Source organism: Theropithecus gelada, chromosome 17 (genome assembly GCF_003255815.1).
Source record: "Theropithecus gelada isolate Dixy chromosome 17, Tgel_1.0, whole genome shotgun sequence".
Classification (NCBI taxonomy): domain Eukaryota; kingdom Metazoa; phylum Chordata; class Mammalia; order Primates; family Cercopithecidae; genus Theropithecus; species Theropithecus gelada.
In genome coordinates this window covers 44158304-44181251 of record NC_037685.1, presented here as the reverse complement: position 1 = coordinate 44181251, position 22948 = coordinate 44158304, and positions in this window count along the sequence as shown.

Below are 22948 nucleotides of genomic sequence, written 5' to 3'. Positions count from 1 at the left end.
CCCATGTCTTTGTCTTGGCTTCTGCTGTTGCTAGCAATCCTTACCATTCTCTGGCTTGCAGTTTCTTAAATCCAGTCTCTGACGTCTTCTCTCCATGTGTCTGTGTATCCACATGGCATTCTTCTCTCTCTCTCTCTCTCTCTCTCTGTGTGTGTGTGTGTGTGTGTGTGTGTGTGTGTGTGTGTGTGTGTGTCCCTGTCTCTTCTCTCAGGGACCCCAGTCATTTTGGGTTAATAGCCCAGTCTACTCCAGTATGATGTCATCTTAATTACATCTGCAAAGACTCTATTATCAGATAAGGTCACATTTATAGACACTAGGAATTAAGACTTCAGCACATCTTTTGCAGAGAAAAAAAATCAACCCATAAATGCTATGTTTTATAGAAAGCCCACTTACACTGGGACAAATTGACTTCAACCCCTTTTCTACTTTACTTTTGCCGATATTTGCTTGTAAACAAATACTGTTGGGATTATTTTGACTTGTTTATTTTCATATTTTCAGTGCTCAGCACATAGGTGGAACACAATAAATGATTGCTCACTGAATGGACTGATGAATTAATTGATTAATGTTTCATTGTAAGAGATCCTGGAGATGCTTTGGTTATTGCATTTTTCAGGATCGCCTGAGACCTCATTTAAGAATTTTTTATCATTCATTATCTGAAAGAGTTCCCTATTTGATTTCCTTTGGGTGAGGCAATGCGATAAATAGGATGAACACAGAATTTAGAGATAGATTTACCTGCCTTATAATATGAAGCCTACCATTCACTTAGATATACACATTTGAGCCTATTATTATTCATTCCTCAGCCTGATTCCTGCTTCGTAAAAAAATGCAGGTAAAATTCCTGCCTACAGAAGTTTTGTAAACATTAAATTAAATTTTATATATAAATGTGTATATATATGTATATACACAGTATATACATATGAAGTCTAACGCAGAGTTTCAAATTTGGTTGCTTCAAAGAATCTACTAAAAATTGCGTAAGTCTGGGCAGGAGCCCAGGCATCTGTATTTTTAAAAGGTCTTCAGATGATGATGGTGTGTAGATTGTTTTGAGAACAACTGGTGCCATGCATCAGCAACACAAAGAATATAAAGCTACTTACAAACACTTGTGTGGAATAGATGCCAATTCATTAACATTTTTGGGGTATCAGAAGCATTAGGGTAAGTCTCAAGTAGGGTGAACCCACTTCAGGGTCAAATTATATATAGCAATATCTGAAGGATTTCTTGATAAGAGACAATTTGTTGTTGGTGGTGGTGTTGGTTTTGTTTTTAAAAAAGAAATTTGCGGGCCGGGCGCAGTATCTCATGCTTGTAATCCCAACACTTTGGGAGGCTGAGGTGGGTGGATCACGAGGTCAAGGAATCGAGACCATCCTGGCCAACACGGTGAAATCCTGTCTTTACTAAAAATACAAAAATTAGCCGGGCATGTTGGCAGGCGCCTGCAGTCCCAACTACTCAGGGGACAGAGGCAGAGGAATCACTTGAACCCAGGAGACGGAGGTTACAGTGAGCCAAGATTGCACCACTGCACTCCAGCCTGGCGACAGAGCGAGACAGCGTCTCAAAAAAAAAAAAAAAAAAAAAAAGAAGAAAAGAAATTTGCTGAGACCGATCAAACCTATGCCCTGTTCTTCCCAGTGCAGGGCTGTTTTTTGACCAGAACATGGACTGAAAGTGCATCTCATGTTCTAGAAGCCATAGCAACTTGCGGCACATAAGATCACCACCTTCTTGGTAGGTATAGCACTCTTCCCACAATCTGAACTTTAGAATATTGTGTAGGCTGTAACACTACCTTGCTCAGTGCTTGGCATACATTAGGTGCTTAACAATGATTAGAATCCCTTCACGATAATTGTCTTGTTGGTATGAAAATACAATTTTAAAAATGGAAAAGTAAAATGAACCTCTACTTTAGAACGTAGCATGCTAAAACATCCAGTAAAGAGTATTTATTTATTTATTTATTTATTTTTCATTTGTTTATTTTTTTTTCCTGACGCTCCTGGGCCTGCAGTGGAGAACAATGAGTCAGCAGTATTTCCTACTTTTCTAAGGTAGTAAGAAGAATGCTGAAGCTATGCACTTAAAGCCAATTATTAGTAACTTAAATGGCATTCCAAGAGAACAGAGAATCTAAACTCAGTGCTTACATTTTAAAAACAATGAAGCAAAGCTATAATGTTGGCACACTTTGCAGCACTTTGTTCTCTATTTGTCTACACATTTCAGGAAAATGTTTCTGGTTTGAAAGTTCAAAACAAGCTAAAGCTTCAAACGGCGGCTGCAAGGTTCTTTATTCTTTTGTTTTAATGGTAGCACAACAACATAGAACATCTGAGTTCATGCTGTACAGTGACATCCTTTGGCCCTTTCTCATAGACATTTATGCTTGGTATTCTTAAATAAACCATAAAATTTGGTATTTTTTTCTCTGACAGGATACGTTTGAGATATTGCTGTAAGATGTAATCAAATTTTAAAGGCCGTAGGAGCCCTAAAGAAGGAAGAACCATTCACGTTTTCTAATCACAGCCATGTGAGTAATGGCGTTTGACGACTCGGGAAGGCCTGCTAAGTTTTAGTACTTGTCTGAAACTAGCTATCACGTGATTGCTTGGCCGCCTGGTCTTTTTAAGGTTGCCTGAAAGGGTTCTGCTGTAAACTTACTTATTTATCCTATTTATTGGATGCACCCACATCGCATAATAGTCTCTGGGTACATTTACAAGGGTAATAAAAGAGGCTATACAATTCTCTCTTAGCAATTGGATAGAGTACCTAGAGTTCAAAGGAGATACAAGTGTATGTAATTCAGCTGTTTCACTTTTCTTTACAATTTTTAACATCTTCTATTTCCATTTTTTTAGGGCTATCATTCAATAAAATAACAAAAAAAGAGTATATACTTTCAACCGAGACGTTAAAGAAAATAAAATTATAGAAAGCCTTTTATAGTTTTCTTCCAGGCAGTCCACACTAAGGGGCAATTCCTTTCGGACGAACACTGTGTTGGAGGCTCTGTTTTCATAGTGAGAATAACACATCCCGTGTTATTCTGGACTTTGAGTCCACATTCTTCCTGGATTTCACATCGATTAATGAGGATGCCAGGCACTGTGCAAATCTGCAGTTGCTGCATTGTGCTGTGGCTGAGACTTTTCCACAGAATTTTAAGTGGGAAGTAGGTTAGGTGGCAAATTTGAACAAGAAAAATATGAAGTGGTAAATGTGCGTGTGCGTGTGCGTGTTTGGGGCTGGGTGGGTACGCTCACGTGCACACATGTGTGTAGTGCACATATCAGGAGCTGGAGAGCTGAAGGACAGGATGTCCAACTTAAAAAAAATTAGATTTCACCCAACAAATAGTTATGATTTCTCACATATATACATATATACATGATGTTATCAAATGTAACTAAGCTGAAAACATGGAAATCCCCTTACTAGAGCTCAGAATTTCCAATTCTTCATGGTTTTAACTTTCACTGAAGTGGTCAGCCATAGAATGTGCAAATCTATGTCAAATGGAGGTGAAACGAATAACAATAACTGGTTGATGATCAAGACAAATTGCATATATATATACACACACACACATACTCGTACATATATAGACATATATGCAATCATTTCCAACATAATAAATTACCTATACTTTAAATACTATAGCACCTCATATAAGGGCATAGAATTTCATATCAGAATCTACGCAGCATTCTCCTTTATCTGCTTCTCACTCCACTGTTCCTATTGCAAACCATTAGTAAATATATATATATGTATTTCTATTTTATGTTTTACTTCATTATTCATATTCCTCAATAAATATTTAGCACATGTTTTTAAAAAATTGCATACCTAACATGCCAGCAACAATGATGGGTTAAATAGATTTTGTGCCTAGCTTCATAAACCAATAACTACTTAAAATAGATTTCTATCGAAAAAATCCCAAAGACATTTTCTTTAAAATTTTGCTTGAGTTTACGGCTATATGAGAGAATCTATTCTAGGTCTTTTGGGGATAAAAAGTTAATCTTACCAAGTAAGACTTTGTATTCTCATTGGAGAGATAAGACCAGTATAAAAGTAAATCTAATATAAGGAAAACTAAGGAAAAATATTAAAATGACAATAAAAGTATACTTACATTTTAAAGTAATTTCAAAAGAAGAAATTATTTCAGATGATTCAATTACTTTCAATAAATCTTTTTTGAATGTTAGGATAGATGATAAATTGTGCTAGGTACTAGGACTAAAAAGATGAATATGGGAAGTGTTTGCCCTCAAGGTGAATAATGCATTGTGGAGAAGGTAATTGTTAATCAGAGTATTGAAGACAGAGGGGAATGCAGAAAAGTAAAGATTCAGAAGAAGTTATTTTTCTGTTCCTGCCTGAGAATATTCTGAAATTGAGCACCTCCGTGCAGTGATGAACACGTCAACCAGGGCTGACTGACTATGCAAATTGTGCTTGAACAGGAGGGGTAGGATATGAGAGTGAAAAGATGAAGCACTGCCAGGAGCCTTCGATAGCTCCTGACTGCCTACCTGTATTATGGTGGATCATTTGAACTTGAATGTGATAAAGGCAGCAACATGATAAGAAACTCTTGACCTAGGATCAATAAGCTAGGTTTAGAACAAAGGTGCTTTGGGCTAAAAAGAATCTAGAGTTAGGAGCCTGTTAGTAAGTTTTATTACTGGACTAAAGAGAGGGAAATGAGGGAAAGTTACGAAGGGCTTGTGCTGTAGTAGGATTTAAAGAAATGGACACAAAAGACATTGCAGAGACAGGCTTAGCATTAGCTAATATATGGATATGGGAACAAGAAAGGAGGTAGAGTAAAAACTAATGCTGAATGCTTAAACTTGATTGGCAGTGAAGTTGGTACAATTAATGTAGAAACAAAAGAATTAGAGGAAATAATTTCAAAGAGCAGGTAACGAGTTTTGTGGGTTTGAAGACCAAGTGTGGGTTTATGGTAGTATGTTCATTGGACAATTAGATGCCTGGAACTAAAACTCAGGAAATGGTTGAAGTGGAGATGAAGGTTTGTTAATCTTCTAAAGAGAACTGTGACCTGAAGTCATGAAATTTAACAAGATTATTACAAGAGAAATAAGAAAGAATGGGATAGTCCAGGGAAGATCTTAGGACCTTCATATTCGGAGAAGGGAGGTAGTATACAAAAAAGGAGCAGGCAGGCCAGGCACGGTGGCTCACGCCTGTAATCCTAGCACTTTGGGAGGCCGAGGCAGGCGGATCACGAGGTCAAAAGGTCAAGATCATCCTGGCCGGCATGGTGAAACCCCGTCTATTCTAAAAATACAAAAATTAGCTGGGCATGGCGGTGCGCACCTGTAGTCCCAGCTACTTGGGAGGCTGAGGCAGGAGAATCACCTGAACCCAGGAGGTGGAGGTTGCAGTAAGCCAAGATCATGCCACTGCATCCAGCCTGGGTGCCAGAGTGAGACTCTGTCAAAAAAAAAAAAAAAAAAAAAAAAAGAGAGAGAGAGAAAGAGAGATAGAGCAGGCAAAGGAAACAGAAGAAAAGTCAAGGTTTCTTTTTTTAAGAAAAGTCAAAAGGAACCTACATAAGGACAACATGAGATCAGAGTAAAGTGCATAAAACAATGTCTCCTTTGTAACACAACTCATTGTTTATTAGGGAAAAGTCAATATTTATGTTTTGCTTTCATCTTTAATAGGCAGACAAGGAATGTTCACTTATTCTCAGACATTTCGATTTTTAAAATATGTTTTGTTTTAAGCGAAAACATTGATACCTAGAACTATTTTCACAAATATTATTCACCGAAGAGTTTCATGTTACTGTATGTATAGTGATATAATTCTAGCAAATTGCTGTCATAAGTATGCATTTTATGAAATTGATCTTAGGCAGAGGTAATTAAGTTTGACATCAGTCTTGCACTTAAGGAGTTTCAACAACTATACTGCAATATATTCAGCAGCACAAGGCATCCGGCCACAAAAAGCTACAGAAATTTGGAGGAGGAGAATTTGCTTTCTGTTTGGAGAACCACTGAAGACCCATTGAAAGAAGAAACATCTGAGATATTAACTAAATTCTGTGGACCAATCCCCCTTGCGCTATTTGTCTTTTATGTTGTTCTAAGTCTTCAGTTAGCCTAAGTTAAGGAATTTTACATGTACATAATTAATTAAAATGACAATTCAAATAAGTATTGTTTTATTCTCAACACATTATATTTCTCACCATCACACCACATTTAGGAAAGGAATTTTGTTGATGGTAGTTTCTATTTTCATTTCAGTGATCTTTCATTCCTCTCTTTATACCCCTTTTTCAGATTTACATTTAAGAAAATGGTAGTATTTCAGCATTATGACTAAAAGTTCTGAATATATTTGTAGACTACACACACAATTGTGCACATTCCGTTTTATTTATGTGCCTAAATAATTATTTGTTTTATATACCATACATTCTTTTATTTTGTATGACACCAAATTATTTGTTTTCTGGACTATTGTAAACCACTCTATTCATTTTACTTTCATAAAAAATATGAAGACATGTTTCATAGTGTTATCTAAAATACAATATTTATTTTTTTCGTAGAGTTTAAATTGCAACATACCCTACTTTCTTAGAAGTATTTTTTTTTCCTGGAAAAAAAAAAAAAAAAAAAAAAGAACAGCACAATACTTAATACCACCTAATTCTGTGGCCACTGTTTTCAGAATCTGCGGGTAATTTCTAACTCTTTTTTGTTACTTTCAAGACCTTTCTGTGAAAATAGGTTACCTTGTTATTCTGAGTATCAATTACCATGTCCTTGGCTGCTTCTTGATGCTGTGGAATTGAATTCCTCTTCCTTTGAATGTCAACAATGGAGGATTTATTCAGCAACCTGAAGATGGTGTCATTTGAAATGGAGAAAGGAAGCCTGCTCTTCTATTGCATTTAGCAATGAGGGGAGAGATCTGCTCTTGTTCCATTACTTTTCATTACCTGAAAAGGAACAACACTGAAATTGAACCCCATCATCTGCCTAGATTTCCCTAACTCAACCGTATCTAGCTGGTAATATGCAGTTTCTGAACATGGAAATCCAAATTTCAAGATGTCCTAGGTCTGTTGCTAACCTGTTTCCCCGAGGGAGATGTAAGGGGCAATTATCGTTCACTTGGTAATGAAATTTTTCCATTAGGACAAGTTAATATTGGAATACAAGGAGAATAAGTATGTACTCTTTGTCCTGTGTAAATGAAAGACTCATGTTGCATGCTAGTTGTTGTTTATCTTTTAGGACAAGCAGAGACCAAGAAAGTTCTAATATTAGGAAATGAAGCCATTGCTTAGTTTTCCCTTTAGGTAAGTGTAATTTTCCAGTAATCATATGATCTCACATCATATACTCTATTCCTTGTCAAGAGTATAAATTTCATATTTGTTTAGTTGCAGATGGATTAAAATAAAGTTTTATATTGTAAGCAGCTTCAATACTACTTATTTTTACCTGTATGGAAGATATGCTCCAAAAAAGTAGTTTTAGTGTCATATGAAATACATTCAAATGGGGAAAACAATTTATAAAATATTTGACATGTCAATAAGTCTAATGCATACACTCTAAATTTTGCCTATTATTTTTATTGTAGTTTTTATTTTTGTATTTTCTATTTTGTATTTCTATTTTTTGTGTTATATCCAAGAAAGTTATGAGAAAGATGTAATGTTAATGCTAATAATGCCTTTTTGTCACAAGTGTCTCAATTTGAATAATTAAACATATTTTTAGTGCCTACTGTAGGTATGAGCAAATCATACCTACAGCAGGGATATAAAGAGGTAATGTATACCAATTCTCTGTCACACCCCGTCTTCACTTGTTAATGTACTCAAGACCAATGGAACCAATGAATGCAAACTCTCTATGGGTTATGCCAGCAGGAAACATTGGTGAAGTCCTGAAAATCAGGGTGTGAGTTGAGTTGAATCAAGTGAAAATCTGACTAAGGGACTTGTACCAACTTCCTCTCCTTCTACTGACTGGGTAGACTGATGTGATCTAAATGATGTGGTATGCAGGCATTGTAGTACTTTGTCTTCAGTAACTCCACTCTGGATGAGGCCAATACAACTGTAGGGTGAAGGGGTTTCCCATTAAGCAAGTGCAGTGCTATGGTAGTGTTCTTCTCATTGCTGCACAGACAGTGCTGTTTTGTTTTCTCTCTATGACTTTAGTTGTAACTGAGATGTTAACATTATTACACAGAGATCAATTAGTTCATTTCAACTTTCATTCATTCATTTACTCAACCCAAATTTATTGGTGTCTGCTGCATCAGGCATTGTGCTAGATGCTGAGCTGACCCAAGAAATACGGTATGTATGTCACTGTGGTCATGAAGCTTGCAGTTTTCCAGAAAAAAACAAATGCAACAGAAAAATTACTGTATATATTTTATAAAAATTATAACTACAAGTTCTGATAAATACTGAGGAAGGAGGTAGGGCCAGCTTTATTGTTGCCCAGGCTGTGCCATCATTCTGGGTCCTGTAGAAGAACCCGCATTTGGGCCAACACTCTACTGGCACCTCCCGAAAATTCTGAATCATTTTCTAGTGAAAGACATCACAGTTTCAGTTTTCACTGGGCCCTAAAAATTATATAGTTGATCCTGAGAAGATGCTACAATAGTTATAAAGAAGGAAATACCTAATTTAGATATGGTAATAAGGGAACACTTACTCAGAAGGTAATTCCAATCCAGTTTTAAGTGATAAGTACAGGGTAAAATTAACTCCAAACCCAGTTCTGTCCCTACTCATGAGCTAACTAGAGCTCTAGCTAAATCAGTGTGGGTTACAAAATATAACAACTTAACTGGTGGAAGAAGGCATATAGGTATTCAATATATGTACAAATTGTTTAAAAAATTTTATGAAGAAATCTCTTCATGAAAGCAGGCAAAAGATATAAAATTTACAAGATAATAAAATAGGCCAATAAAATATGTTAAAACGGTCTGTCTCAATAATCTTTAATATAAAATAATGAAATATTGGATAATCAACTTCACCCATAAAATTGGCAATAAAAAGTATAATATCCCTAGTTGGTATATTGGTCAGTGTTCTTGTTGCAGGGAACATTTGGTTAATCTTGATTGTATGGGAATGCAGTTTATTTTAAAACACTTGATAACTCACAGAGTTGGGAAGGCTGTGTAAGAGAACAAAGCTTAAAACTAAGCTCATAGGAATAATGCCTAAAACTGTGCTCAAGAATTGCTCTGAAAAGAAAACCACCACAAATGTTATTAGCCCACATAGCAAAAGGGAAAGCCATTGTTCCTTCTTCTGTACTGACGCCTCTTCTGAATTGGGATATGTATAACCACTGCACCCAGTAGACTGAGCCTCATTCCATTACACCTATCAGCAAAATGAATTTTGTAAAGGGCTTTCTTCGTCAACTCTACTGTCACACAATAAGCATCATCTGTTTTTAAAAAGAAAGATAAATTAAATGGTTTCCAAGTTCAAAATGTGTACTTATAAAAAAGGAATATTGAAACCACAGCATGGAAAATATATTTACATCTTATTTGACAAAAGACATATATACCTACACAAGGAACTCCTATAAGTCAACACTTAAAAGGAAAATAGCACACACAACAAATAAACAGAATTACAATATAGCCCCAATATTCTAATGCTCAGTAAATATCCAAAAAACCCTGAAAAGAGCACATCTAAACAAATATTTATTGCAGCTCCATTGACAATAGCCGAAAGTTGGAAACAACTCAAAAGCCCATCAACAGATGAATGGACAGACAGACTGTGGTATGGACACACGGTGGAATATTATTTAACCATAGAAAGGAATGAGGTACTGCCATGTGCTACAATGTGAAGAAACTTTCATAACATTATGCCAAATTACAAACTATTTTAAAAATTTTACACAATAGGTCACATTCTCACCAGTTATACGAATTACTCAGAATAAATCCATAGAAACAGAAGGCTGACTGGTGGTCGCTACACACTAGGGGAATAGGGAAGGAGGAACAACGGCGTAATGGTAAGTGGCTTTCATTTGGACAAATGAAAATGTTTTAGAACTAGACAGAGGAAGTGGTTACAAATATTGTGAATATACTGAATACTACTAAATGATTCACTTTAAAATAGTTGATATGGTTTGGCTGTGTCCCCATTCATATCTCGAATTGTATCTCCCAGAATTCTCACGTGTTGTGGGAGGGATCCAGAGGGAGGTAACTAAATCATGGGGGCGGTCTTTCCCGTGCTATTCTCGTGATAGTGAATAAGTCTCACGAGATCTGATGGGTTTATCAGGGGTTTCCACTTTTGCTTCCTCCTCATTTTCTCTTGCTGCCATCATGGGGGAAGTGCTCTTCGCCTCCCGCCATGATTCTGAGGCCTCCTCAGCCATGTCGTACTTTTCTTCCCAATCTTGGGTGTGCCTTTATCAGCAGCATGAAAACGGACTAATACGATGGTTCATCTTAGGTTGTGTAAACTTCGCCTCAAAATTATTTTTTAAAAATGAATAGCCAAAAGTTTGGACACTTCAACAAAAAAAGACGTATATTAAGAGATAGCAAATACTCACATGAAAAGATAATCAACATTTTTAGTTATCAGGGAAATACAAATTAAACCTCAGTAAGATATCATTTTACACTTGCTAGAATGTCGAAAATTTCAAATATATATACTGAAAACCTTGTGTTAGGTTACAGAGGAACTAACACTTTCATATTTCGCTGGTGGAAGTGTCAAATGGCACAACCACCTTGAAGAACTAGTTGGCACTTACTTATACAGTTAAGCATACAGCCAATGTACTATCCGTCAATTCCACTCCCAATCATACCCAAATAGATGAAAACCGTATGTTCATAAAAATGATTTTCTTCAAGAACCTTTCTAGCAGCCAAATTTGTAAGAGCCTCAAACCAGAAATAATGCAACTGTCCATCAGTAAAAGAATGGGTGAAACAAACAAGAACACTGTAGTTTTCCCAAATAATTATTTACTAGTCAGCGATAAGAACGAAGACTACTGAGCCATGAAACAGCATGTATGTACCTAACAAGAGAATTTTAGGTGAGAGAAAATAGACACAAATAATAACATGCTGATGGATTTCATTTATAATATCCCATGAACTGGGACAGCTATAGTTACGTAAATGAAAAAGAGTTTCCTTGGAGTGAATTGGAAAGGTCATGGGAAACTCTCTGAGGTGATGGGATGTTCAGTATCTTTAAGTCTTAGATGCACAACTATAAATAATTTCCGAAAGTGAAAAGACAGTAACGCTTAAGATTTGTATATTTCGCATTATGTTAATTGATGCTTTTTGTTGTTGTTGTTAGTGTGATTTTTCACATCTTTTGCAACATAACTTATTTTCTGACATGTAATTTTTAGGGACAATAGTGTCCTAGCTATTTCTCACTTTGTAACAGATTTTTACATATCCAGATTGGATATGTATTTTGCTGTTTTTCCCTTTCAGCCATCAGTATCCTACCTGTGTCCAACCTCATTTGGTACGCTAATATTCGTACACCTGCCGATTTCCCATCAAATGACATCATTTCCTAAAGTGCCATCTGTGATACAACATATTGTACAGCTTCAATTTTAAAACTTTATGAATATTAAAAGCAAATGCTAGTGCTTCCTTGAATGTATTTGGCTTCCTATTCTACTCACCATTCCTCACCCAGGTGTTGATTTAAAATTCAGTGGCACAAAATGATTATCTACCATTCTAAATTATTTCATATTCTTGTAATCTTGATGTATGTAAGATAGAAGCCTGGGAAACACTTATTTTCCCATTGACCATATAGCACATTTAGTCATTAACGGCTGAAGTTTCATCATTTTGAATTTCTTTCTAAACAAAGATTTATAAGTGAGCCTTCCAGTAGCTGCCTTGTCAGGTTTGTGAAAGGGAAAAATTAAAGCTACTGTATTTATTCCAAGCCTCCTCTGTAATGGATCTCATATGAGAGCTTAATTGTATTTTCTGTGTATCAGAAATAAGGCCTATCAAAGATATGTTGTGTAAGAAATTATGTAAAGCCATCACACAGATGGTAGATAATAATATGAAATTGTTGATGGGAATCTGTCCCCTCAACAAGCAAAGAGAAATTACTCTCTCTCTCGTAAATGATAATACCTAGTGCTTGTTAAATTTTGTGGTACTTTTACTTTATGAGAAATAGACATCAAGCTTTGATAATGAACATTATTGAATAGAGATGAAACAACCCACAGTTCTTTATTTATTTCATCAGAGTAGACAGGAATGAATAGACAGAAAGATAAACAGAGAGATCAGTAGATAGATAGACATAGATAGATAGATAGATAGATAGATAGATATTACTCAGACTGTCAAAAAGAGCAAATAAAGTCACGTAGTTGTGATAAGGGTTTATCTGAATGACTTTTTTTTTCTCATCAACTTTTTAGTTAACCCCAAGGAAGCAGACTGTTGCAATGTCCAATGGTTTACTTTGTAGTCTCATTTACATTGTTTCTGATGAAATAGTAGGGTGTAAAACAATTGGTTCAAATACCCATTCATGAATTCATGTCAAAGTTTCTTTTATGAAACCTACATTTTCCAGGCACTATATTGTAAGAGGAAGTTGCGAATAAGATTGCCTGGTCTGTATATTGAAGCTGATGAGTGATCCGGAAAATAAATAGATGACTGGCGTATTTTAAGTCTGTGAAATGAGATTACATTCTTTAAACATTAATTCATCCAGTTTGTATATACTGAATGCTTATTATCTTCCTGATTAGTGAGGAAATTGTATTAAAATGGGAAAGATCACAAGGAACTTCAATCCAGGGAGACTTACACTGACATTCTTCAACTTTCTAAAATTTAAATGTATTAATAATATAAGTAAAGTTCTCACCACCATGCTTGACACTAGTTAGGTACAAAATTAATGTTAGTTACACTGATAATAGATAAGCTGTCATCATCATTGTCATTATCATTATAGTTAATACTACATAATAGCTTTCTTTTTTTAGTATACATATATACTTTTAACATGCTGTATGTTAGGAAAAAACCAAACGATCGAAACCACCATAAAATGAGCAATAATTTCTACTACTTCTTTGTTATATAGTTTGAAATAATATTATTAATAATCAAGTGAAATATGAAAATCATAAGCAGAAAAGTATATGGCATCAACAGAATGTAAAATGGGAATGAAACATGTTAATTAATATATGTTTTGAATATTACAATACACTTCAAATTTTGATGTAGAGATGATTGTTTGTAGACAATTATTTAGAGCATGCTTTTTTATTTTTTATTTTTTTGGATTGCTGAGAACCCTGCTCCTTATAAAATACCAATTTTACTTCAGTCTCTGTAAAGAAGAAAAGAGGATTCAAGGCAGGAGTGAGGAACAATTAAATCAATGCAATGTAATTTTAATTCTAAGTGACATTTTAGAATCACCTATGATGGATTGTTGCCATCTTGACATTATTGGCATTTGGGATCAGATTATTCTTTGTCGTGTGGGTTTTCCCGTGCATGTAGGATGTTAGCAGCATACCTGGCCTCTTCCTTCTAGATACCAGTAGCCAATGTCTCCAGGAATTGCAGTGGTCCCCAGTGGGGTGAGGGCAATATTGTCACCTGCTAAGAACCACTGGCTTAACGTTCAAAGAAGAAGAAATGTATAGGCCTTTGTGACTTAAAACACCAAAAGTCTTTGAGATATGCCTCATACAAAAGGAATTTTTGGCCAATTCGATAGAACCTCTGACCAGATAAGACTAGGGACAAATGAAACTGTTGGTTATTTAGAATTAGTGTTCTGGGTCCGGGCGCGGTGGCTCATGCCTGTAATCCCAGCACTTTGGGAGGCTGAGGCGGGCGGATCACGAGGTCAGGAGATCGAGACCATCCTGGTGAACACAGTGAAACCCCATCTCTACTAAAAATACAAAAAAATTAGCCGAGTATGGTGGCGGGCGCCTGTAGTCCCAGCTTCTAGGGAGGTCGAGGCAGGAGAATGGCGTGAACCCGGGAGGCGGTGGAGCTTGCAGTGAGCGGAGATCGCGCCACTGCACTCCAGCCTGGGCGACAGACCAAGACTCCGTCTCAAAAAAAAAAAAAAAAAATTAGTGTTCTGAAGCCATTCAGGTATAACCCAAGATACATGTGCAGACAGGAGAAAATGAAAGTAATCAGAAAATATCTCCTAATGTGAAAGCAAAACAGTGAATATTGAAAAGAGAAGTGAGCATTTCTGTAAGTTTTGACAATGGCTTTGTTTATTTCAACACCTGTTTAAATGTTGTACTTCTTAGATTACATGTATAAACTCAGTAGATACAAATTGTATCTAACTATGCAATCATATTTAGACTTTATTTTTATATGATTAAAAAATATGTATACTAAATAGGTTATCATCACTTTTCTCAATTATCCAAACAGTAATTAGCTCCAAAAACTAACCTTAATGAAATATCTGGTATCTTTAAGAGATCTAAATAATTTACCTGGGATTTTATCAATAATTTCAACTCATTTTAAGTACGGAAATTTCCCAACCTGTTAGGATTTATATATTGTAAATATGACTTTCACTTAAAAATAATTTTTGAGTTGGGCAGAGGAGCAATAAGGACCTACTAAATTTTTAGTTTAAAAAATTAATTGACATGATATCCTCATCAATTTAATATAAGAATATCAGAATAAATACTAGAAGTCAAAATTATTTTCTTTGGCTCTCTATGGAAAACTTTTTTTTAAGTCTCTCTTTATTGTAAAAAGGAAAAGTCATTCCTAATATTTGAATCAGTGGTGGAGAGTGCTGGCGAACCCCAGCTTATTCTGATATTACGTTTATGTGACACAGAGTGGGATAAAGTAGGATATTGAACGGCTTCCGCACGGAAGTGGCATAACATCAAGCCCTGACCTGCTGCTGCCTTGTACCTAGGTACAGACTTACTTTTCGTTTTCTTTCTTTTTCCCTGGTCCTGATCCACTGTGAACTTTGATCTTGGATTTCCTCAGCACAACTTCAACCGGCAAGCCTAAATATGCTCTTAGGAGTATTAGTATCAAAAGATCCTTGTAGGCTTCACAGGGGGGGAAAAAAAAAAGATTTCCTTGGTTGCATTATTTTGGAAAATATCAGATTATATTAAGTAAAAGGAGTTACTTTCAGAGAGAAAAATACATGAGTTCTTTTTAGATGAGTAGGAAACTGACAATCCATAGTACAAAAATATTGATGATTCAAAATATGCAAAGAATTTAGATGCAACATTTCCAGACATTGTGTAATAAGCATATGGAATGCATTGATCAAAATGACCATCAAAGAAAATAAATAAATGAGCTTAAGAAGCAGATGTTTTTACATCAGGAAAAGGATTAGAGCACATACTGGCAAGTCCGTGAATGGAATTATGATAAAAGAGGACAGACTCTTTGAGTCACATGGTGCTTTCAGTTCATCCATCTAAAATATAAATCTATATTTTTAATTAAAATATGCCTCCCAAAGCCAGTGCATACGTCTTAACATGCTTGGAATTAAACTGGGCTTGTCCTAGGGCATGATTTACCTAGGTAGTTCTAGTCCTTGGCCCATTAATGAAAAACATACCTAGAAGGTAAATTGGGAACAATTTATATGGTGTCAGATAGACCTAGCATTAATGTTCCTGAGGAACTTGGTGTCATGTTAGAAAAAAAAGAAGTTTGTAGGTTAGTAGATCATAGTCAAAACATGCAAATGTCTAATATTAGTGAATGTATTGAATATTTTAACAATCCCACTTAAGCTTTCAGATATACGATTGCTGTTGGAAACGTGACTTAGACCACAGTCATGTGGATTGTCTTTTGTTTCTTGAGTTGTTCTTTCTTTAGCTCCATCCCCACAGGGCAGCTACATGCAGAGATCCTTTTTTAAAAATTCTTGCCTCTTGGAGTCTATTCCTTCTCCTCTTCCGCACTTGTCGTTGCTTGATGTGTTGATACTGAAAAAGGGATGCTTTTCCTTTTGCTTCTCATTAAGCCAACTGAAAGCTACCATTTCTAGGATACTAATATATAACAGACACTACTAAGTATTTTAGAACACATTGGTGCATTAATCTTAATGAAATCGCTAAGGAGTTGGTGTCTTTGATTCCATTTTACACATAAATGCTAAAAGAGTAGCTTCGTTGATTGACCTTTGACTATGTTTCATTGGCTGCACCAAGCATGCTCTATACTTTGCCTCATTTAATTCTTAAAAAAAATTTCTGAGAGATTATTTTTAATATTACTGTCATGGATTGAATTATGTCCCCCAATATTCATATTTTGAAGTCCTGGTCCACAGTGCCTCAGGATGTGACCTTATTTGGAAATAAGGCATTTGCAGATGCCGTTACTTAAAGAGGTCATACTGCAAGAGGGTGAATGCCTGATCCAGTGTGATTGGTGTCCTTGTAGAAAGGAAAGATTTGGACATAGAAACACACACAGGGAAAACTTCATGTGAAGATGAAGGCAGAGAGAGAGGGAGACGTAGGTCTACATGCCAAGGGGACACCGAAGATTCCAGAAAATCACCAGGAGCTAGGGGAGAGGCATGGAACAGGCTCTTTCCCATGGCATTCAGAAGCAGCCAACTCTGCCAAAATCTTGATCTTGGACATCAAGCCTCCAACACTGTGTAACAGTACATTTTTGGTTTTTGGTTTTTATAAGCCGATCAGCTTATGGTATATTATTACGACAGCCACAGGAAAACTAACACGCATTCAATTTTGTAGTTGAGGAGATGGAGACTCCGGAAATTCGTGACAACAGAGCCCAGGCAGAAAAGTGACACGTTCAATCCATGAGTTTAGTCACATAGCTTCTTCTAGTCTTCGTCTTCTCAGCTGAAAACTAAAAGACCCCCAGTAGACAGCTTCTAAAGTATCTTTATATTTTTGGAAGAAGATTTTAAATTATCAAAATGTGCTTTTTACATTTAAAAAAGCCACCACACACAGTATAATAAATATGATTTAAAAAGAAAAAAAAACTCTGAAGTTCTCAAAAACTGAGACATATGTAGGTTGGTGCAAAATTAATTGTTGTTTATGCCATTGAAAGTAATGAAAAGAAAACGGCAATTATTTTTGCAGCAACCTAACAATACAGGATGCCTTGGACCTGTTAAATAGCTCCACTTTTAAAACTTAGATTAAAAGTTACATTTAAGGAAGGAAAGAACTGGCAGGGACCTCTCAGCTCAACCATGAGTGCTGTCTGGGAAGCAGGAAAGAGGAGCACGTGAGCTCAAGGTGTGTCATAGACGTGGATTGCATTTCTCTAAGAGAAAAAAGGTTAAAAGGGAAAGAGAGTCCATAAATGGAAAAGAGAGTTCATAAATGAGAAAGTTCATAAATGTAGGAAAAGTATGAAATGTATGAATTTTGAGTGTGAGACTGATCAGATGGCGAGGCATTTGTCTGCAAGATCAATTTGATAAATATAGGCAACCAAAAGACTCTTGTTTCTGTCTCTTTGTCTCTCAGAAATCGGCTGTTGGCGCAGTTCACAATATCACCATTAAAACTTAGAGCGGGTATTTTTCTGGTGAAGAATATGGGGACCACTAAGTTCTCTTTCTTATGAACCTCAAAAAAGTGATCTTCACACTTTTGCATCCTAGGTCTCTAACACTATTTATTAAAAATTACTGGGAAGCAACACCAATGTTATTTACCTTATTAGACATTAATTTTTAAAAAAAAAATGTGCTTATAAATTAAAGTGACAGTAATAAACCCATACAGTGTTATTATTAATGTTTTTATAAAAAAGAACTATAATATGGTGAGAAGGCTGAAAATGTGTTACCTATTATTCAGTCTCTTTAATGGCAGGCTTAATTGAAGCTAGCTGGATTCTCCTGGCTGTTTTGTATTCAATCTGTAGCAATATGTTGTTTTGATTGATGTGTAAAATGAAAGACCAACTTCAAAAATATATGTAGTTAAAAGGGAGATGATATTTTCATGGTTGTTCCAGATACTTGTGAATATTCTTCTTTGATACTACATCAAAACGTGACAAATGGTGGTTTCTCAAAGGTTAGTGACAACTAAAACCACATTGACAAGACTTATATACAATGTTACATTAAAACCCATTGGTCTATCTGGAACTGTGAATGAATCTTTATTCATGGAGAATGTATTTAATTATTAAAATTAATTATTATAATTTTTATTTCCTTAGTAATGTCATATAATGATCAACAAAATATAAAATAATTATTATCCCTTACAAGAACAATTTAAATTGACAGATATTGAAGTGATCTCTGCACTCCCATATTTATAGCAGCACTATTCATAATGGCCAACATCTAGAATCTACCCAAGTGTCCATCAGGAGATGAAAAAATAAAGAAAATGTGGTATATATACACAATGGGATATTCAGTCATAAAATAATATGAAACTCTGTTATTTGCAACAAAATGGATGGAATTGGAGTACATCATGTAAAGTAAAATGATCTAGGCAGAGAAAGACAAATATCACATTCTCACTCGTATGTGAGAGTTAAAAATATTGATTTCATAGATTTAGAGAGTAAACTGATGGTTACTAGAGGCTGCGAAGGTAGACGAGGAGAGAATGAAAAGGGGTTGATTAATAGGCACAAACATACAGATAGATAAAAGGAATAATATGTAGCATATGGTAGTACAAATAGAGTGACTATAATTAGTAATTTATTGTATATTTCAAAAATAACTAGAAGATTAGAATTGGAATATTCCTAACACAAAGAAATGATTAATGTTTAAGGTGATGGATAGTTCAATTACCCTGACTTGGTCATTACACATTGTATCCTTGTATCAAAGTATCACATGCCCCGTAAATATGCACAACTCTTGTATAACCATAAATATGAAAAATAAAATTTAAAAAATCGACAGGATATAAGTTGGTCTTAGTTGGAAGGTTGAGTGATTTCTACTTGCCCTTTCCAAACTTTTGTCTCTGGTTTGTATATATCTATATCTATCTATCTATAAAATATAATATTTTCCTAGAATAGAATCCCACAATTGAAATAATGGATTAAATTTAAATTTGTGGGCATATTTAAGGCTATATGTAAACCTTGTCAAAACATTTTTCAGAAAGATTGAACTAGTTTATCCTTTCCCAGGCTGTTTACAATAAAATTCATCTCATCGTACACTTTGCAGCATTTGACAATTTTTAAATCTATGATCAAGAACTTTGAGTTTTTAAAAAGTTATTAGAAAATAAACAGAGATGATAGACTTTCTCACTTGTTTTCCTCTCCTAGGAATGACTATCATTTTGGAAGCCTATGCCTGTAGTATAGGCCACTCTGTTTAGAGGGGATCAATTTAAATGACAAATATATGAAGTGACTTCAAAAGTATAAGAAATCACCATCTAATGCAGAGAATTCATAAGAGCTTGTTAGCATTATGTTCTAAGGGTGATTGGCTGATTTGCTTAGCACATAGTCTTAATGGAAGTGATATTTTCTCTTTAATCTACTCACACCCCAATTAGGATAGCTCTGATACTCTACTACAAATAATCTCTCTAATCATAGCCAGCAGCTAGATCCTGGATACAGCAAACCCTTGGTGAGATCGTATAAAATTGTAATGCAAATCTATAAACTATCATAGAACAAACGTGTGTGTATATATATATATTATATATATATAAAATGAATATATGTATGGTATAAGAAATAAAAAATAATTTTTGAAATTATACGGTGCCTCAATAGTTAATATCCCCATACTGATTACAATATGCAAAATCTTTTTCTCAGTACATTTAATTTGTAACACATTGAAATAATGAATGTAACTGTTTAATCAATATTATAGATGTATATTTCTTTGTATCACTGATACAAAATCATGCTCCAAATAACATCATATTGTATTCAGTCTTGTCTGAATATAAAGCATATGTCCATAGTACCTTAAACATATAGTCTGAACATTTAGTACTTACCAAACCTGAATACTGCTTTTAATCTATAAAAATTCTAGTATGATATGACATTACTTATAATTGCTCATTATGTTTCTGACTGAATACTATATTGCTTAAATTTCAAAACCTTTTGACATATAATATGTACATTTGTTTTGTTTTCCTTTGCTTTAATATTTTTCTTTGATTTCCAAATTAAGACCAGTATTATAGACAATAAAAAAGGTGAACTGCTTACTCATTTTAATTTTTTATAAGGGTATAATATTATAACAGATATTTTATTGATTCAAAGTCTGCTAATAAAAATATTTTTGTGTTTCTTTTATCTGCTAATTAATACAAATTTTAAAAATCTGAACCTTTTTTCTTTAGTTTTCATTTGAAATAATTAGCATTTATATTAATATGAATGATACAAATATGGCTGAATATGTGTGAAGGGAGAGAGAAAGAGAGACAGAGACAGAAACACTGAGGAGAGGGATGAGAGATTTATGGACATAATTACATTAAACAAGGAGAAAAATATTATGGGAATCAGTGTAATTATTTCATACTGTTCATATAGAAAATGATGCCCAGGGGAGTTCGGATCATAAGTAATCCCAGGAAATTTTAGTAAAGTGCCCAAATATTATTTTGAATAAAACATTTTTTTTACTAGCTTAAATATTATTTGACTTTACCATATTTTTATAAATTATGTCACCAACAATATGTTGGTACTTTAAAGAAAAAAATAGAAAAATTTTGAGTCATTAAAAATATATATAAATAAAGTTATGTATTAAATACAAGTTAGACATGTATTATATCATAATTGAAATTATAGAGACTTTAAAAATATGCTGCACATTTATTTTTAGATATTCATTGTCATTATTGTATTGTATTTTAGTGTTGACATAGAAATATATTTATTTGCTTAGTTACCTAAAACCAGTGAAATGAGACTATATTCCACAAATTCTCTTTTTTCTCTCTTTCTTTCATAAAACCTTTTTTTTTTTAGTTAGACTAGAATGTAATCTATATTTCCTACTGGACTAAAAATAGAAACAATCGTTTTACAAACTTGCAGGAAGAAAATTAGCAATATGATGTCACATGTTTGCAATTTATTTACGAAGACAAGGATCCTGAGCACTTCGGTGATGAAAAACAACATAAACTAATGCAATCGGTTAGGAAAGCACGACTACATTAGCACAACATGAATGGAAACTATGACATCTGTACGTGCCCCTGTGGAGGAAAGCTGACGCTGATGATGGTGATGGGTCTGTCATGTGCATGATCCCACTGGAGAGGGGACCCTGGCGCTGTTCACTCTGGTAAGGGAAACCAAGTTGTGAGGGCTGGCCCAAGTCTCAACAGTTAGGTGCCCGCATGTAGGAACTAGACTACTGGATGTCCAACTGCTGGTTTAGTTGTTTTCCAAAACACTGTGATGATTTTAGTCATGTATCTTTGTAGAGAAGTATTCTTACTATATGTTTTTGATACGATTAATGAGACTAAGATATAAAAGTATTGATGGATGACAGGTTACAATGAAAGCATACAAATAGAATCTATTTGATATGTAATCTGAGGGTGTAATTCAGGTTTTCAGTCCATCTGTATTGCTGAGTGCGGGAACTCATGGACACAATGTTGGCTGACCCAACAGAGCCTCGTCTCTTGGCCAATTGTGGAAGTTGTATTAGTCCATTTTCACATTGCTGTAAAGAACTACCTGAGAGTGGGTAATTTATAAAGAGAAAAGGTTTAATTGACTTGAAGTTCTGCATAGCTGAGTAGCCCTCAGGAAACTTACAATCATGACAAAAGGTGAAGGGAAAGCAAGGCACATCTTAACATGGTGGCAAGGGAGAGAGATGGATAGGGGCAGTGTCATACTTTTAAACCATCAGATTTTATGAGGACTCACTATCATGAGAATGGCATGGGGGAAACAGCCCCCATGATCCAATCCCCTCCACCAGTTCCCTCCCTTGACATGTGGGGATTATAATTTGACATGAGATTTGGGTTGAGCCAAAAAACTAAGCCAGATCAAAAGTCATATTCTGACTGAGGAATATTTGAACACACCACACATCTGGGTCAGAGACACTGCCAGATTCTGCTGTACAAAGAAGTCTATGTGATGATTTATCTTTCCTTTTCTTGTTCATCTCTTCTTCCCCTATTATCTTATCTCTAATATTCCCTTTGGGCAGAGACACAGAGTCCTGGGTATAGAGAGTTCCATTTCCTGACATCATTTATATAACATGTAATTTTTCTGTAACCATGGCGCTATGACATGCTGTTTCAGAGTGGCTTCAGTAAAATGATTCTGATTTACATTTATGTCTCGGTGAGGCTGTCAAGAAGCCTCTCAGAAAGCTATGTGGGATGTGCTTCAAAGTCACTAAAAACCAGCTCAAGTATAAAGTAGACTGCTCCTGAGTCCTGAACTCAGAGAAGGAAATCTGCAGTAAGAGTCTTGTCTTAACTCCCTGTCACCAAGCTCTTGATTTTACTCAACTACGTGGATGTATCTACTCTACCCCAAGATTTCTCTTCCCCCCTGGGTACTCCCAGGAGAGGTAACTCAGTATTTCTTCTCCAGGATTTTAAGGGGCATGGAGTGATTTGGAATGGACAATTTTTAGCTATTCTTTCTTATTGTTAGTGCTAGGAAGAACTTCCAACTTTGAAGAGGAGCGAAGTTACAGAATTGGTGGCAGAATCACTCCAGGTATCCCTTGTAATTTAGGGTTTCTGAATGATCTGCTTAC